We start from the raw sequence: 15,026 nt of genomic DNA on the forward strand, positions 1-15,026 counted from the left end.
GGCCAAGCCATACATGTACACTGGTAGAAAAAGAGCCTTTTGTCCTGGTTCGTAAGGGCCTTTTGTCCTGGTTCTGGAATCGGGACTAAAGGATCGGTACTAATGCCCTGTCCCTTTAGTCCCGGTTCAATCCAGAATCGGGACAGATGGACCTCCACGTGGCCTGTGCGCGGAGTCCAGGCAGAAGACCCTTTGGTCCCGGTTGGTGGCACCAACCAGGACCAATAGGCATCCACGCGTCAGCATTTCTGTGGTTGGGGTTTTTGTTTTTTTTTGAAAGGGGGGGTGTTTGGGGGTTTTGGGGGGTTAATTTAGGTGTTTCATATATTGTGTTAGCTAGCTATAATTAATAGAGAGAAGTGTCCTCTCTTATGTCCGTGCTTGGTCGACGCTACGTACTATACATACGTATAGAAAGGACTAGACACGCTAGCTAGCTAGTAAGCAAACGAAGGAAACAGAAGATCGTCATGAACATATATGCATACAGAGAGAAGTGATATCGACCACCTCTCCTTCTCCGAGAGATTGGTCGAACAACAAGTTCTCGTATATCTATCCGACACTACCGGCTACATATATACAATAATTATCTCTTACAAATATAATCATACGGACTCATGGTCCACATAGTATTCTCCGTCTTCAGCGATCACGTGGTCAAGAAAGAATGCCGCCAATTCCTCTTGAATTGCTCGCATGCGAGCTGGTGCTAGGAGTTCATCCCGCTTCCGAAACATCTAATTTGAAGAAGGGGGTCAATACATATATATATGAATGAATGAAACTCAACACAAATGATGGTAATAAAATAAAATTGTGAATGTTGTTATTTACGTACTTCATATTGTTCGTAGAGTACCCGCCCCGCTCACAGGTCGTGTGGCGGATGGACTCGCAGACGTAGTATCCACAGAAATCATTCCCTTGTTCCTGCCACAACCACTTTACAAGAAATAGAGGTCAATCAAACTGATAAGCAAGAATGCTAAATGGTATTGATGAAATTAGCGCTTGAATCACTAGAAGATGCGCGGAACATGCTACTATAGTACTTACTTTCGGGTGTCTAAATTCCAGCTCCTTCGGCAGTCCCGGAACTTTTCTGGTGAATCTTTTCACTAGAAGTTGCTGATATGGTGGATAATGATCTAATTAACTTACTTCTTGAGAATTTCAGTCATGTCCGCATACTTCTGGAGATCTTTTCGTTTAGAGTCCAAGACAGTTACTACTCCCTGCTCAAGCCTAATCTCTAGGAGAATATAGTGGTACCTGTGCACGCATGCATAACTCATCAATTACATTACTATAACCTGGACTAATATATAAGGGAAACCGAATATGCATAAGACAGTAACACTCACTTGAAGTTGTAAGGAAAGAGTATTATATCTTTGTTTTCATTTTTTTTGAATGATCGTAGCAAGTTGGCCTCGGTATCTTCGGGACGATGTTCAACCTCAGTTGCATCTATGAGATATGTGTTAACGAACCCAATATCACCGATTTGTCTTTTCTTCAATTCGGCGATCTTCAATCTGCATAATATAGTGAAGATAATTATAAATACATGCAATGAAAGAGATGAGCTATATAAAGAGACTTAATGATAGAAGTAGTACTACTTACAGACAGTAGCAGGTGATCGTTGTTTTATCGAGGGCCAATTGATTGAAAAACTGATAGAACTCCTCAAATGGAATAGGCAACAGTTCAATTCCAACGAGGTCATGCTCCGGTTTAACTCTCGCATACAAAGTACTCCTCCCCCCAGACTCTCTGCAGATTTTCAAGTACCAATCATGTAATCTTCGCATCATCGTTGTTAAAGATTTTTCATCTTTGACGAGAGGCTTCCCGTACTCGTATCTGCGTATCTGCACCTCCATGGGATCATAATGTACATCGTCGGGCAGGTAATCGTCAACATTGCAATAACCGGGCACCATCCTCGGATCGACGATGTCGCTAGGCACCTTGAGCGGGGGGCACGATTGCTTCGCTTGTTCGCCGAGCTGGGCAATTTGTTTCCCAGCTGCTCGTCGTTCTTTCAGCCTTTGATCACTGACTGTACTTCCCGACCGCTCCGCTTCGGCCCATGTCTTTGCAATAATGCGCTCATAGTTGCCTTTCGGCGGAGACTTGGGTGGTTTTGCCAGGGCAGCCAGAGTGCGCTTCACTTTCACCGGATCTACCTTCTCCTCCGGAGGTGGATGTCTCTTTGCTTTCAACCCTTGAAACCAGTCATCCACTTCGGTTCGCGCGATCTTCGCGTTCTCCTCCGGGGTCCTCTCGTATGGTAACTTCTGTGGACTCTTCAGAGAAGGACCGAATCTGTATGTCCTCCCGCCTCTGGTTGTACTGCTAGACGCCGGCCGAGCAGACGGAGCGGTTGTCTTCTTTACTTGCTTACGAGGCGGAGGAGAAGGACTACGACGCGCCGGAGCAGCTGCCGGAGCGGCGGCGGGTCTCTTCCGCCCTTGCTGACGAGGCGGAGAAGGAGGAGGCTGGCTGCTCGGGCGCGCCGGCGCAGGCGGAGAAGGAGGCGGAGTGCCGCCACGCGCCGGAGAAGGAGCCGGCCGAGGGCCCTGATCGTCACTCGCCGGAGGAGGAGGCGGTGGAGGAGGCGGAGTGCCCTGACTCGCCGGAGGAGGAGGAGGAGGCGGAGGCGTCCAGTTCGGAAGGTTGATGAGCTCCTTCCGCCATAGGCATGGAGTCTTCAGAGCAGACCCCAGCCAAGTCTCCCCTTCACCGGTAGGGTGGTCAAGCTGGAGGTCCTCAAATCCCTCCGTTATTTCATCCACCATCACCCTAGCATATCCTTCTGGAATCGGCCGGCAGTGAAAAGTTGCGCCGGGTTCAGTAGGATAAACAGAGCCAACAGCCGCCTTGACCTTCAAATTCATCCATTGCGTCATAAGGTGGCAATTTTGAGACTCCGTGATAGCATCCACGGGATAGCTGGCAGGAGCCGTCAAGGCATGCTCCGGCTGAAGCAGCTCGGTGGAAGCCACGCTGCTTCTGCGCTGAGATGGCGGGGTAGCTTCGGGGGAAGCTTCGGCAGTACGTTTGCTGTGATTTGCTTCTCGTTCCTCTATCGCGTCTACCCTTGCTTGCAGCGCCTGCATTTGGGTCTGCTGCACTTTTTTCCTCCTCTCATGGGATTTGTAACCGCCTGTGTCCGGAAACCCAACCTTCCACGGAATGGAGCCTGGCGTGTCTCGTGACCGTCCAGGGTGCTCAGGATTCCCGAGGGCCATTGTGAGCTCGTCGTTCTCTCTGTCTGGAAAGAACGTCCCTTGCTGCGCTGCTTCGATATACTGCTTAAGCTTCCTGACTGGTATGTCCATTTGATCGTTCGTCCAAATGCACTTCCCTGTTACAGGGTCCAAGGTTCCGCCAGCCCCGAAGAACCAAGTCCGGCAACGGTCTGGCCAGTTAATTGTCTCTGGTTCGATCCCTTTATCAACCAGATCATTCTCAGTCTTGGCCCACTTAGGCCGGGCTACGAGGTAGCCACCTGACCCCGTGCGATGGTGAAGCTTCTTCTTCGCAGCATTTTGCTTGTTTGTCGCCGACATCTTCTTACTCTTTTCCGATGTCTTGTGGGCCACAAATGCGGGCCAGTGATCTCTGATCTTCTCATATCTGCCCTTGAATTCTGGTGTCTCATTATTTTCGACAAACTTATTCAGCTCTTTCTTCCACCTCCTGAATAGTTCTGCCATCCTCTTAAGAGCAAAAGACTTGATTAATTGCTCTTTAACTGGGTTCTCTGGATTATCCTCTGGCGGTAGGGTGAAATTTGACTTCAGCTCAGTCCAAAGATCATTTTTCTGCATATCATTGACATAAGACACCTCAGGGTCTTCTGTAGCCGGCTTAAACCATTGCTGGATGCTTATCGGGATCTTGTCCCTAACCAGAACCCCGCACTGAGCAACAAATGCGTTCTTTGTTCGGATGGGTTCAATCGGTTGGCCGTCGGGCGCGATTGCTATGATCTCAAACTTTTCATCCGAGCTCAACTTTTTCTTCGGGCCTCGTCTCTTTACCGAAGTTGTGCTCGATCCGGAGGGCTAGAAAAAAGAACAAAGACTTAATTAATATGTGTACATACCAAAACAATGAATGCATCAATCAGCTAGTCAGCACAGGCTTAACTAATATATATACCTGGCCGGACTCGGTTCGGTCACCGGAGCCGTCATCACGGTCTCCTTCTTGCACCGGCATTGGGTCACCGGAGCCGTCCTCATGTTCTTCTTCTTGCACCGGCATTAGGTCACCGTAGCCAGCTTCTTCACCCTCTCCTTCCAGACCATCGGTGTCGTTGAGAAACAACGAGACGGCATCACTTCCTTCTGCGATTATGTCCCTCAACAACGCTTCTTTTGCTTCGTCTCGGGCGGTGTCCATAGTTTCTACAAATATTTACAACATGGCAATTATTATTCAAACATGACAGATGGATATATTAGTGGCAAACGTAGAACTAGCTACCTAATCATAGTAAGGAATCATATATATTAATTAGTGGCCTCGACGCTGCTTCTCTAGGGTTTGGGGTGGCCTCGACAACGCTTCAAGGGTTTGGGGTGGCCTCGAGAACGCTTCAAGGAGGGGGTAATATCGACCCCCCACGTGTTGAAGCTATCGGGAGGGGGTATATATCGACAACGACGACACTACATCTATGTCCCTCGACGACCCTCGTTCCCGATAAAAAAAGAGGAAGAAGAAGAAAAAAAGAGGAGAAGAAAGAATAGAGGAGAAGAACTCCTCTATTCTTTCTTCTCCTCTTTTTTTCTTCTTCCTCTTCTTTTTTATCCTCTTCTTCCTCTCATGTTCGAGAGGATCGCCGAGGGGTCGGGAGGTTGCCTAGTGTCAAAGGATTCAACAAAACCATGTCTTCATCATTAGGCGAAAGTAACAGGTGCATGATGGTACGAAGCTCTCCAAAGTTATTTTGGAACGGAGTCCTAGATAGGATAATTCGCTTTTTGGTACAAAGTTCAGCAAGAACCTTCCAAATATCGTTATTTGGAAGGCCTTTGCTGAAATTCATACAAAAAGGCAAATTATCCTATCCGGGACACCATTCCAAAATAACTTTGGAGGACTTCGTCATGCCCTGGTTACTTCTGGCTAATGATGAAGCCATGGATTTCTTCAATACTTTGACACTAGGAAATCTCTCTCTCGACCCCTCGGCGATCCTCGACCCCTCGAACCCTCGACGACCCTGGAACCCTCGACCCCTCGGCGATCCTCTTCTTCCTCTCATGTTCGAGAGGATCGCCGAGGGGTCGGGAGGTTGCCTAGTGTCAAAGGATTCAACAAAACCATGTCTTCATCATTAGGCGAAAGTAACAGGTGCATGATGGTACGAAGCTCTCCAAAGTTATTTTGGAACGGAGTCCTAGATAGGATAATTCGCTTTTTGGTACAAAGTTCAGCAAGAACCTTCCAAATATCGTTATTTGGAAGGCCTTTGCTGAAATTCATACAAAAAGGCAAATAATCCTATCCGGGACACCATTCCAAAATAACTTTGGAGGACTTCGTCATGCCCTGGTTACTTCTGGCTAATGATGAAGCCATGGATTTCTTCAATACTTTGACACTAGGAAATCTCTCTCTCGACCCCTCGGCGATCCTCGACCCCTCGAACCCTCGACGACCCTGGAACCCTCGACCCCTCAGTGATCCTCTTCTTCCTCTCATGTTCGAGAGGATCGCCGAGGGGTCAGGAGGTTGCAGGATTCAACAAAACCATGTCTTCATCATTAGGCGAAAGTAAGAGGTGCATGATGGTAAGAAGCTCTCCAAAGTTATTTTGGAACGGAGTCCTCGATAGGATAATTCGCTTTTTGGTACAAAGTTCAGCAAGAACCTTCCAAATATCGTTATTTGGAAGGCCTTTGCTGAAATTCATACAAAAAGGCAAATTATCCTATCCGGGACACCATTCCAAAATAACTTTGGAGGACTTCGGCATGCCTTGGTTACTTCCGGCTAATGATGAAGCCATGAATTTCTTCAATACTTTGACACTAGGAAACCTCTCTCGACCCCTCGGCGATCCTCCACCCCTCGAACCCTCGACGACCCTGGAACCCTCGACCCCTAGACGACCCTGGAACCCTCGACCCTCGATCCCTCGACCCTATAGAACCCTCGAACCCTCGACCCTGAAACCCTCGACCCTTGACCCCTTAACGACCCTCGACCCTCTACCCTAGTTCCCGACCCTCGACCCCTCGGCGATCCTCGACACCCTCGTTCCCGATAAAAATTAAGAAGAAGAAGAAGAAGAAGAAAAAAGAGGAGAAGAAGAAAGGAATAGCTAGAGGAGAAGATCGAAGAAAAAAAGAAGAAAAAAGAGGAGAAGAAGAAAGGAATAGTGGAGAAGAAGAAAAAATAGAATATATTCTATTTTCTCTTCTTCTCCACTATTCCTTTCTTCTTCTCCTCTTCTTTTTCTTCTTTTTTCTTCTTCTTATTTATTTCTCCTCTTCTTCCTCTCCTCTTCTTCTTTCTAAGTCCTGCTTATATACACAGAGTATTGGTCCCGGTTCGTACCCCTCTCGACCCCTCGTCCCTCTCTCGACCCCTCGATGACCCTCGTCCCTGATAACATTTTTTTCTCCCCTCGACCCCTCTCGACCTCTCGTCCCCCTCTCGACCCCTCATCATCATCTATCACCCCCCTCGTTTTCTTTAGCATATATCCATGAACAAAAAATAATTCATATATAGAAAAAATGCTATATGAACATACATACATATGAGCATATACAGAGAGCATATACATAGCCAAATCCATATACAGAGAGCATATACATACATACATACATCATACATACATACATATGAGCATATACATACATACATAGCCAAATCCAAATACATATGAGCATATACATACACATATGAAATTTTTATCACACACAGAGAGCAGCGGCGGCGGCGGCGATGGTCAGAGCGACAGGGATCGATGGGAAGGGGGGAGCTCACTGGGGGCGCGACGGGGAGGAGGCCGGGGACGGGGAGGAGGCCGGCGACGGCGCGGGGGAGGCCGGCGACGCGGCGCGGGGCGACGGGAGGGGGCCGGAGATGGCGCACGCAGCGACGAGGAGGAGGCCGGCGACGGCGCACGCAGCGACGGGGAGAAGGCCTGCGGCGGCGCGGGGCGACGGCGACGGGGAGCGGGCGACGACGGGCTCGGGGCGGCGACGACGACGACGAACGGCCTGGCGGCGTCGGGGGGGGGAATGGGAGCGGTTGGCGAAATTTTCACAAGTGCTACCTTATATACCCAGAGCAATGGTCCCGGTTCGTGGCACGAACCGGTACCAATGCCCCCTATGGTCCCGGTTCGTGCCACCAACCGGGACCATAGGTCTCTTTTCAGCAGCCGAAAGGGCGGGAAGCAGAGGCCTATGGTCCCGGTTGGTGGCACGAACCGGGACCATAGGGGGGCATTGGTCCCGGTTGGAGCCACGAACCGTGACCAATGCCCCCTTTAGTCCCGGTTGGTGGCACCAACCGGGACCAATGGCCTTGTGCTGCCCCGCGCCCAAAAGTTTAGTCCCACCTCGCTAGTTGAGAGGGCTCGGGAGTGGTTTATAAGCGCTGCTGCGCCCACCCTCCCGAGCTCCTCTCAACTGCAGGCTTTCGGGCCTAATCTGTCACTGCAATGCATGTGGGCTTACTGGGCCTACTACGGGCCTGAATCCTGGCCCATGGTAGGGTTTCTAGTCGTATTCAGGCCGTGGTGGCCCAGTAGGTGGCATTTTTTTGTTTTTTTGTTGCTTTATTTATTTTCTTTTGTTTTTTGCTTTATTTTTTAATTCTTTATGCTTTTAGTTTTAGAAAAATTATAAACTTTTTGTTAATGCCATTAGTTTTCAAATTTGAAAACACTTTTTTAGTTTTTTTTGTTTTCTTTGTTGCTTTATTTATTTTATTTTGTGATTATATTTACAATAAAAATAGTTTTTCCTGTTTTTTTGATTTGTTCTTTGCATTATTTATTTTCTTTTGATTTTTTGCTTTCATTTTTAATTCTGTTTGCTTTTAGGTTAGCAAAATTATAAACTTTCTGTTAGTGCCATTAGTTTTAGAAAAATTATAAACTTTCTGTTAGTGCCATTAGTTTTCAAATTTGAAAACACTTTTTTAGTTTTTTTGTTTTCTTTGTTGCTTTATTTATTTTATTTTGTGATTAACTTTACTATAAAAATAGTTTTTTCCTGTTTTTCTGATTTGTTTTTTGCATTATTTATTTTCTTTTGTTTTTTGCTTTAATTTTTAATTCTGTTCTCTTTTAGGTTAGCAAAATTATAAACTTTCTGTTAGTGCCATTAGTTTTAGAAAAATTATAAACTTTCTGTTAGTGCCATTAGTTTTCAAATTTGAATAGTTAAAATTTGAATTCTTTGAAAATTGTTTGAATCACAAGTTTGTGATTAACTTACTAAAAAAATGAGAATAGATGCGCTTATAGAGAAAATTCAACCTAAATTCCTAGTAAATTTATATAAATTTCAGAGAAATTCACTATGAATTTAGGTTAAACTTTTCTCTATTAGGGCATCTATTTTCACTTCGAGAGGAGCTCAACAAGGCAGAGAGGGAAGGGCTTATAAACCGGTGTGAGCCCCCTTCGGTTGGCGAGGTGGGACTAAACTCTGCCCGCAATGAGGACCAACCCTTTAGTCCCGGTTTGTGGCACAAACCGGGACTAATGGTCATGGGCCAGGGGCGAACCATAAGACATGAAAGCATTTTAAATGAACTCTGAAAAAGTTGAAAGTTGGGATGGTATCATAATTTCACCCACATAGCATGTGCATGTATAAAATGGACAATGGTAGCATGTTCGTGTGTTACAAAGTTGGCATGGTAGCATCATAATAGCTGCGGGAGAAAGTCTTCACTTTTTCTTCGCTTGTGTCATTTGCTTATTGCGCCGTAACCATGGATAATCTTCATTGTTTATCAGGATGCTTGGGTCAGCCTTGACATTGAAGAGAGGAATTTCATGAAACTTTTCATAATCTTCAGACATGCCTGTCTTGCTGTCCACTCCCAGGATGTCCCTTTTTCCTGAAAGAACTATGTGGCGCTTTGGCTCATCGTATGATGTATTCGCTTCCTTATCTTTTCTTTTTCTCGGTTTGGTAGACATGTCCTTCACATAGATAACCTGTGCCACATCATTGGCTAGGACGAACGGTTCGTCAGTGTACCCAAGATTTTTCAGATCCACTGTTGTCATTCCGTACTGTGGGTCTACCTGTACCCCGCCGCCTAACAGATTGACCCATTTGCACTTAAACAAAGGGACCTTAAAATCAGGTCCGTAGTCAAGTTCCCATATGTCCACTATGTAACCATAATATGTGTCCTTTCCGCTCTCGGTTGCTGCATCAAAGCGGACACCGCTGTTTTGGTTGGTGCTCTTTTGATCTTGGGCGATCGTGTAAAATGTATTCCCATTTATCTCGTATCCTTTGTAAGTCAATACAGTCAAAGATGGTCCCCTGGACAACAAGTACAACTCATCACAAACAGTGTTGTCACCTCTGAGACGTGTTTCCAACCAACTGCTGAAAGTCCTGATGTGTTCACATGTAATCCAGTCGTCGCACTGCTCCGGGTGTTTGGAGCGCAGACTGTTCTTGTGTTCATCGACATACGGGGTCACCAAGGTAGAGTTCTGTAGAACTGTGTAGTGTGCTTGAGACCAAGAATATCCGTCCCTGCATATTATTGAGTCTCTTCCAAGAGTGCCTTTTCCAGTCAGTCTCCCCTCATACCGCGATTTAGGGAGACCTATCTTCTTAAGGCCAGGAATGAAGTCAACACAAAACCCGATAACATCCTCTGTTTGATGGCCCATGGAGATGCTTCCTTCTGGCCTAGCGCGGTTACGGACATATTTCTTTAGGACTCCCATGAACCTCTCAAAGGGGAACATATTGTGTAGAAATACGGGCCCCAGGATGACAATCTCGTCGACTAGATGAACTAGGACGTGCGTCATGATATTGAAGAAGGATGGTGGGAACACCAGCTCGAAACTGACAAGACATTGCGCCACATCACTCCTTAGCCTTGGTACGATTTCTGGATCGATCACCTTCTGAGAGATTGCATTGAGGAATGCACATAGCTTCACAATGGCTAATCGGACGTTTTCCGGTAGAAGCCCCCTCAATGCAACCGGAAGCAGTTGCGTCATAATCACGTGGCAGTCATGAGACTTTAGGTTCTGAAACTTTTTCTCTGGCATATTTATTATTCCCTTTATATTCGACGAGAAGCCAGTCGTGACCTTCATACTGAGCAGGCATTCAAAGAAGATTTCTTTCTCTTCTTTCGTAAGAGCGTAGCTGGCAGGACCTTTATACTGCTTCGGAGGCATGCCGTCTTTTTCGTGCAAACGTTGCAGGTCCTCCCGTGCCTCAGGTGTATCTTTTGTCTTCCCATACACGCCCAAGAAGCCTAGCAGGTTCACGCAAAGGTTCTTCGTCACGTGCATCACGTCGATTGAGGAGCGGACCTCTAGGTCTTTCCAGTAGGGTAGGTCCCAAAATATAGATTTCTTCTTCCACATGGGTGCGTGTCCCTCAGCGTCATTCGGAACAGCTAGTCCACCGGGACCCTTTCCAAAGATTACGTAGTGTAAATCATTGACCATAGCAAGCACGTGATCACCGGTGCGCATGGCGGGCTTCTTCCGGTGATCTGCCTCGCCTTTGAAATGCTTGCCTTTCTTTCGACATTGATGGTTGGTCGGAAGAAATCGACGATGGCCCAGGTACACATTCTTCCTGCATTTGTCCAGGTATATACTTTCAGTGTCATCTAAACAGTGCGTGCATGCGTGGTATCCTTTGTTTGTCTGTCCTGAAAGGTTACTGAGAGCGGGCCAATCGTTGATGGTCACGAACAGCAACGCCTTAAGGTTAAATTCCTCCTGTCTGTGCTCATCCCACGTACGTACACCGTTTCCATTCCACAGCTGTAAAAGTTCTTCAACTAATGGCCTTAGGTACACATCAATTTCGTTGCCGGGTTGCTTAGGGCCTTGGATGAGAACTGGCATCATAATGAACTTCCGCTTCATGCACATCCAAGGAGGAAGGTTATACATACATAGAGTCACGGGCCAGGTGCTGTGATTGCTGCTCTGCTCCCCGAAAGGATTAATGCCATCCGCGCTTAAAGCAAACCATACATTCCTTGGGTCCTTTGCAAACTCATCCCAGTACTTTCTCTCGATTTTTCTCCACTGCGACCCGTCAGCGGGTGCTCTCAACTTCCCATCTTTCTTTCGGTTCTCACTGTGCCATCGCATCAACTTGGCATGCTCTTCGTTTCTGAACAGACGTTTCAACCGTGGTATTATAGGAGCATACCACATCACCTTCGCAGGAACCCTCTTCCTGGGGGGCTCGCCGTCAACATCACCAGGGTCATCTCGTCTGATCTTATACCGCAATGCACCGCATACCGGGCATGCGTTCAGATCCTTGTATGCACCGCGGTAGAGGATGCAGTCATTAGGGCATGCATGTATCTTCTCCACCTCCAATCCTAGAGGGCATACGACCTTCTTTGCTGCGTATGTACTGTCGGGCAATTCGTTATCCTTTGGAAGCTTCTTCTTCAATATTTTCAGTAGCTTCTCAAATCCTTTGTCAGCCACATCATTCTCTGCCTTCCACTGCAGCAATTCCAGTACGGTACCGAGCTTTGTGTTGCCATCTTCGCAATTGGGGTATAACCCTTTTTGTGATCCTCTAACATGCGATCGAACTTCAGCTTCTCCTTTTGACTTTCGCATTGCGTCCTTGCATCGACAATGACCCGGCGGAGATCATCATCATCGGGCACATCGTCTGGTTCCTCTTGATCTTCAGCAGCTTCACCCGTTGCAGCATCATTGGGCACATCGTCTGGTTCCTCTTGATCTTCACCAGCTCCCCCATGTTGCAGCATCATCGTATTCAGGGGGCACATAGTTGTCATCGTACTCTTGTTCTTCGCCGTCTTCCATCATAACCCCTATTTCTCCGTGCCTCGCCCAAACATTATAGTGTGGCATGAAACCCTTGTAAAGCAGGTGGGAGTGAAGGATTTTCCGGTTAGAGTAAGACCTCGTATTCCCACATTCAGTGCATGGACAACACATAAAACCATTCTGCTTGTTTGCCTCAGCCGCATCGAGAAACTCATGCACGCCCTTAATGTACTCGCGGGTGTGTCTGTCACCGTACATCCATTGCCGGTTCATCTGCGTGCATTATATATAATTAAGTGTCCAAATTAATAGAAGTTCATCATCACATTAAAACCAAAGTGCATACATAGTTCTCATCTAACAACATATAGCTCTCCAGAGCATCTAATTAATTAAACCATACATTGAAACTATGTAAAACATTTCAATGCGAAAACAAATGCGATCATAATCGCAACCAAGGTAACAATTGATCCAACGGCATAATGATACCAAGCCTCGGTATGAATGGCATATTTTCTAATCTTTCTAATCTTCAAGCGCATTGCATCCATCTTGATCTTGTGATCATCGACGACATCCGCAACATGCAACTCCAATATCATCTTCTCCTCCTCAATTTTTTTTATTTTTTCCTTCAACAAATTGTTTTCTTCTTCAACTAAATTTAACCTCTCGACAATAGGGTCGGTTGGCATTTCCGATTCACATACATCCTACATAATAAAATCTATGTCACGTTGGTCAGCATAATTTTCATAAACAATAAATGAACCAATAGTTATAAAGATAATATATATACCACATCCGAATCATAGACAGGACGAGGGCCGACGGGGGCGGATACCAAAACCATCGCACTATATAAGATGCAATAATAAAAGTAAGAAAATAATACAAGTATCTATGTAAATATACAAGTAAGAATATTTTTCATTTCAGAAAGAAGATAAGAACAAGAGGCTCACCATGGTGGTGCCGACGATGAGCTTGGCGCGGGTGATCGACGGCGGTGAAGACGGGGATGGGGCGTGACGGACCGCTAAACCTAGACAAATATTATGGAAAATGGAGCTTGGAGGTCGAGCTTGGAGAGGAGAAAGCTTAAGTAGTGTGGCTCGGGCATTCCATCGAACACCTTGTGTGCATAGGAGGTGAGCTAGAGCACCACCAAGCCCTCTCCCCCTCGGCCAGAGAAAAACAAAGCACTGGGGTGCTCTGCTCGCGAGCGAGGGGTATATATAGGCACCTCATTGGTCCCGGTTGGTGGCATGAGCCGGGACTAAAGGGGAGCCTTTGGTCCCGGTTCAAGCCACCAATCGGGACCAATGGTGCTGGGCCAGGAGCGAGGACCATTGGTCCCGGTTCATCCCACCAACCGGGACCAAAAGATCCAAATGAACCGGGGCCAATGGCCCACGTGGCCCGGCCGGCTCCCTGGGCTCACGAACCGGGACCAATGCACACATTGGTCCCGGTTCTGGACTGAACCGGGACTAATGGGCTGACCTGGGCTGGACCAAAGCCCTGTTTTCTACTAGTGGTATAAGTCCTGCAATCAAACCAAACCAAACCAAATTGCAAATGCTACAATCCAAACCAATCGAAACTAAATGTATTATCAAGCCAAATCCATTCAGACCTTTTTCTACGTACAGTTTGAACCCAAAGTTTCAAACCATTGGTCAGTCAAACTTAAACCTGTAGGTTCAGAACTACAAAAGGGTATATATTAGAGGCGTAATGAACCGGCGGCAGCTTGGTGTGTGCTTCGGCGTGAGGAGCTTCAGTGAATGTAGTGTTAGGAAAATAAGCCACGGCAGGCTCGGGTCGTACGCGTGTGTGCGCGCTGGGCGCATCGGATCTGGCCCGTGGCAGGCACGAGTGCGTGCGTGCGTGCCTGTGGGTGTGTGTGCGTGAGTGAGTTAGTTGGCGAAGGATCCGGGGGTGTGACTGCGTCGGGCATGGGATGCGGTCGCGAAGATCGCGTGCGTGAAGCCGGAGCGCGTGGGACGTGGCAAGTGGGTGAGAGGGTGAGTCGGAGCGTGCATGTCAGTGCAGGCGGGTATAAGAGCCTCTCTCTCCTATGCACTTTGCGTGGTGATCGGGTTCGTGCTTGAGGTGTAAAACGGAAAACGCCGTTGGTACGACAAGGTGTTTGTGCGCCACCAAATATCCTGCGTTCATCTTCTTCCTCTCTGGTCGTGTCTCTAGTGATCGCCGGCGAGTGGTAGGTCGATCTGCTCCAACATGTAGTCCGTGCGTGGACCGGAAGAGCAGATGGTGGCGCCGGCACGGTGGCCGTGGTCGGCTGCAAGACCTTTGGCAGGTCGTTGGGCCGATGATCCTGACCGCAGTTCCTCATCGGGTTTGTCACCGTCGCCTTCGTCGGCCACATCGGCAAGGTCGAGCTCACGGCCATCTTCACTGTCAACAGCGTCGTTCAAGGCCTCGTCTTTGGGTTCCTCGTGTTCTGCATGGAGTTGACTATTGTCACTAGAGATCTCGGTGGTGGCGGGGCGGTACGTGCGCTCATGCCACTCATCTCCGGCAGCGGCTGCACCTAAACCAAGCGTTTCTCACATGACGCTGACTGTGTGTGGTTAAACTGGTTGCCAGACTGAGTTTTATCCATGGACTAAAACGGTCTGAAACTAATTTGTCTCTGTCCAGACCAAACCAATCCAATCTATTAATTACAGAAGTCCACACCAAACCAAATTATGAAAGAGGCTCGACCCATTTCAACCGAACCAAAGCAGCCCAACTGGAAAACCTAATTGAAACTATGATTCGAGACCAAACTATTCCCACGTTTATGTAGGACAGTCGGTGATTTCATTTGTGTTCCCGTTCACAATGAGTTGGCCGGCCGCGCTGGTCTCGTACAATCGTCTTTGAATACGTAGTTACGTACTCCCTCCGTAAAGAAATATAAAAGCATTTATACTACTACTTTAATGGTTTAAACGCTCTTATATTTCTT

The sequence above is a fragment of the Triticum aestivum genome, chromosome 5A (genome assembly GCF_018294505.1).
Source record: "Triticum aestivum cultivar Chinese Spring chromosome 5A, IWGSC CS RefSeq v2.1, whole genome shotgun sequence".
Classification (NCBI taxonomy): Eukaryota; Viridiplantae; Streptophyta; class Magnoliopsida; order Poales; family Poaceae; genus Triticum; species Triticum aestivum.